The sequence below is a fragment of the Ovis canadensis genome, chromosome 6 (assembly GCF_042477335.2).
Source record: "Ovis canadensis isolate MfBH-ARS-UI-01 breed Bighorn chromosome 6, ARS-UI_OviCan_v2, whole genome shotgun sequence".
NCBI classification, from domain to species: Eukaryota; Metazoa; Chordata; class Mammalia; order Artiodactyla; family Bovidae; genus Ovis; species Ovis canadensis.
The window spans coordinates 86,325,702-86,330,396 of record NC_091250.1 but is presented as its reverse complement, the minus strand read 5'-3'; the positions used below and the strand labels follow the sequence as shown (position 1 = coordinate 86,330,396).

Below are 4,695 nucleotides of genomic sequence, written 5' to 3'. Positions count from 1 at the left end.
ACTCTGTCCTCATCTCTGTTTTTTTGTCTTTAAAAAGTCTTTTATTTATATTAGCAGTAAAAATTTGATAACACCATTACAAGTTTAGCAAAGAAAGAAAAATACTCATAACCTAAACACAACTCATAATTTTTGTTAACTCCCTGTTAATAGTCAACATTTTTAATAGTCATAAATATGACATATGAATAATTTTATATCCTGCTTCTTCACTTAACCTGCCATTGTTCACATTTTCCCGTATATTTTGAAAGTTTATGACTTTCTAAATTGCAGTATTTTTGATTTATGATATTATATTATTTTCAGGTGTAGCACACGGTGATTCAAAATTTTTATAGATTATGCTCCACTTGCAGTTACTATAAAATATTGGCTATATTCCCTGTGCTGTCCAATATATCCTCATAGCTTATTTTATACATAGTAGTTTGTACCTCTTAACCCCGACCCCTAGCTTACCCTGCCCCCACTTTTGTAAAATGCTCCTTTTATTAAACTCCCCTAAATACCCATTTGGCATGAACACTCTCTTCCTGTTTCCTGCACTCTGATAAATACAGATGGCATTCATGTGACTTGAGATTTTCCATGTGTGATGATTGCCTGTTTCATCAAGTGATGTTGTTAGAGGCTGAATCTACCTGTGCACTGCATGGCTGTGATTTCAGTACAACCAAGCTTTCCCTCATGTGGGAAGAAAACACTATGGTAAGCACATCATCAGGGTGTCATGCAGACGAAATGATGCCTAAATGTCTTCTGACAGGGGTCAGACTGGCCCACAAAGGCCACCTGAGTCCTCAGTATAACTGTGTTTAAAAGCCAAAATGAGGAGGGGAGGGATAAAATAGGAGTCTGGGACTAACATATACACACTACTATATGGGCTTTCCCGGTGGCTCAAAGGTAAAGAATCTGCCTACAATGCAAGAGTCGCACAAGATGAGGATTCGATCCCAGGATCAGGAAGATCCCCTGGAGGAGGGCAGGGCAACCCACTCCAGTATTCTTGTCTGGAGAATCCCATGGACAGAGGAGCCTGGTGGGCTACAGTCCATAGAATCGCAAAAAGTCAGACACGACTGAAGTAACTTAGCACACACATATGTATGCCCTACTATATGTAAAGTAGATAATCAACAAGGACTTACGTATAGCACAGGGAATCAACCCAATATTTTGTAATAACCTATATCGAAAAGAATCTGAAAAGGAATGGATATATGTATACACATAACTGAACCGCTTTGCTGTGCAACAAAAACTTACAATATTACAAATCAACTATACCCCATATAAAATAAAAATTAAATTTAAAAAAAGGCCAAAATGAAACAAACAAAAATGGAGACTTGACATGAAGAAGTAAAGATGATCATCCCATCAAGTTTCTTAGAGGAGACCAGAGCTTTCTCCTGGAGATCATCCAGACTCTCTGGTTTTCCAAGTTGTTTTCTCGATCCTTTGTGCACCCTACGGTTGAGAGCACGTCCTAATATTTATTGTTAATATGCCTGAGGACGAGAAGTCCTTTCAAAACCTTCAGTTCGGGTTGGGAGGCCAATCAAACCAGGTCTCTCTGCCTTTGAGGAGGAGAGCCACAGCTGCTTTGGACAGAACCTGGGCCCAGAGGGGCGTTTGCTCTGCTCAGTGTTGGAGACCAACAAGGTCTTCTGCCCTTTCCTGAGACCCCAAGAGGGAATGTCATAGAAAGAAGTAAAACCACAGCTTTGGTTTTGTTGGTTTTACTTACTTATTTGTTTATTATTAAAACTTACTTTTTTTCTTCCCCCTGTTGAATCAAGTGCCATCTCCCAATTACAGTTAGAGCATCATGCTTTACAAATATTAGCACAGTTAGCATCACCTCATCAATAACTGAAATAATAAATCAAACTGTTAATAGGTCTCAATGGTTATGTCCACATCTAGATTGTTAGGGATTTATATGGTCAGGAACTCATTTGTTTGCTTTAGCTTTTAGCTTTCTTGGTTATATCTCCAAATACGAAAGAGGTGAGAGGTTCTTGCTGTCATGATAAAGAATTCAGCAGCAAACAGACTCCAGTTTGGGGAAATAATTATAATTGTGTAAACCCTGTAGTCAAACCCAAATAAACCTGCAGTCATCAAAACAGAAGATTGGACTGAGTTTTTCTGCAGGTCTGGCCATGTCAACCAGCCCAGCACACGCCTATGCTCTTTCACTAATTGAAGCCCAGAAAAATACTCTTCCAGGACCTCCCGGGAGTTGCACATCAGCCTTGATTTCTCAGGAACCAGGAGCTCCAGTTTATCAAGGACCTGATGGTAGGTGGCCTGCAGTCCCCAGGTGCCGGGCACTGACATCTCTGCAGATGAGTGACTGTGGGCCACCCGGTGGGAGCCTGGCCACGTGCTCGTCCCTGGCTGGCCATGGAGAGCAGCTTGTCATTTCCTGCTGCCTCGCACCCTCCTCTCCTCCAGGGAGCCCTTCCTGTAGCTCAGTCTGCTTCCCTGTGAACCTAGTGGCCCGCCCCAGAGATTGTTTATTTTTTTCCATGAAGAGGAAGAAGGATATAAAGTAGCAAAAGTTGGCCTGACTGTCAAGCAACCTGAGCTTCTGTCTTGTACTTGACTTTTGGCAAGCCACTTGGCAACTGTATGCCTCTGTCTCCATCTGTGGAGTGAGATGGCTGAACGGTCTTACTGTGTGCCAGCACAAAGGAGGTGGTGAGAATTAAAAATGGGCACCCACTGCTGCAGAGGCTAGACTCAGGCAGGCTGCCTGGGTTTGGCTCTTGGCCTCAGGAGTTGGCCCTGGCATCAATGTTCTAATCTGAAAATTGGGTGTCATATGGTACCTTTCTCAGAGCTGCTGTGAGGATGAAGTGAGCACACATGTATACAATAAGAACAAGTCCTGAGACATGGAAAATGCCAAGTGGTAGCTGGTAGTACTGAAGGCAAGCAGGTGTGTGAGGTGAGGGGGACCCCTCACATGACTTATGTTTCCATCAGGTGTGAGAACTGTGGAAACCCAGCCTTACTCTGAAGGATAACCTCATCTTAGCCTCACACTGAGTTGACTGTGGAGCCTGTGGAACATCAGCTCTGTCACAGGACAGTTTTGGGAGGAGACCATACTCCACTGGTGTTTTTTTTTTTTTCTATCTGTCTCAAATGGACAATTTGCAATACATGATAATATCACCAGCATCTGTTTCTGAACATTTCTACTTATAAGAATCAAAGAAACTCCCAAGAAGAGACTACTTTTCTCTCCGTTGGACTAGAGTCTTTCTGAAACAGCTTTCTACCAGGAGATTAATTATAGAAGCCACGGTATATCCTGAAAATGGTAAAACATTTGAAAGGAGTCCTAAGACACTGCTTGATAAATGGCTTGACTCTTTATTGCCTAACAATCCAAAAGAAAAATGCATGTTTGAAACAGAACAGGATGTAATGGAAATCTAAGTAGATGGGCTGTAAAATGGATTTTATTAACTATTTACAGTGGCTATGTAAATTGTTTTCATCTCTGCTTGAGAAAGTTCCCTGTTAGGGTTTCTGAGCCTTCCTTGGTGCTTCTCTGATTTGTGGTGTAAAGATGAGTGGCTCCAAATGTGAGTGTTGTCAGCGAGAACTCCAGATAAGCCTCACTAGGTTACTGCAAACCTTGCCTTGGAGAGGGACTGTGTCCTTCAGAGATAGCGTCTTCCATTAAAGACAGGAAAAAAAACTAAGAAACAGTGCCTTTGCATCCTGAATGCCTCATGTCACTATTGTTCCCGGCAATTTGTCTCTATTGTAACAGACCCAGATGGTGCAGTTCAGTGGTGAGGTCATCTCTTAAAACATAATATGTAATTGACTCTACAACTTGCTTATCTAAATATGACCTTTTTATAGTCCCATTTGTGAAAAGTCCATCCCAGTTCACCCATATGTTTGGAAAGGGTTTCACTTTACTTTTTTAAAACGTTAATTCGCTCTTGTCTCAAAATATCCTGTCACTTTTCCATTCTTTGTGAGATCTGTCAAGTAGTTTGTGAATTATTGAGACCCCTGACTTCTCTGCTCTTGGCCTGCCTTCTGATGTAGTCTCTGAACACTGGGAGAGCCTTGGGGCCCTGTGTTGCTGTGCTACCAGCATACGAGTTACCTACAAAATGAGGGCATCCTAAAACAATCTTTTCTATAAAAAAAAAAGTGAAAATTGACATTTCAAAAGAAGTACTAGGACTGTCATCACAGTAGGAAAAATATCAGAATGCTGTTCTACTTCTTTACACTTAATTATGGTTTAGTATTATTTTTATTTTTAATTATATTTTAATTATATACTGGGGCAGTTGCACCATAGTCTTCTTAGTTCTTAGGCCTTCTAAAGTCTTAGTCCTGACAGGGACTGAGTAAGGATAGGACTCCAGGCTGAGATGTTCATGAAAGGGCCTCACATGAGCTACTGCCGCTTCTATGTTGTAGGACCCATGAGATGGGACTATGAGTCCTGCCTTTCTGTTCTCAGATCACAGCATGATACTGGGCATAACATAAGTGCACAATAAAGACCCTTATAATTATACTCACTGTCTCTAATATTAACAGTTCCACTGAGGGGTGCTGTTAAGGCAGCTCAGTTTCAGTGACGAAGCTGATGAATGCTCACTTGTTGGACACAGCTCTGTCCCTACAACTGGTGGAGGA

At 41.6% G+C, this 4,695-nt stretch overlaps 1 pseudogene; it reads right to left on the bottom strand.

The window, feature by feature from the left end:
- Positions 1-1,963: 1,963 nt before the first annotated feature.
- On the bottom strand, positions 1,964-2,352 carry LOC138931548 (mitochondrial pyruvate carrier 2 pseudogene; annotated as a pseudogene).
- Positions 2,353-4,695: the final 2,343 nt, after the last annotated feature.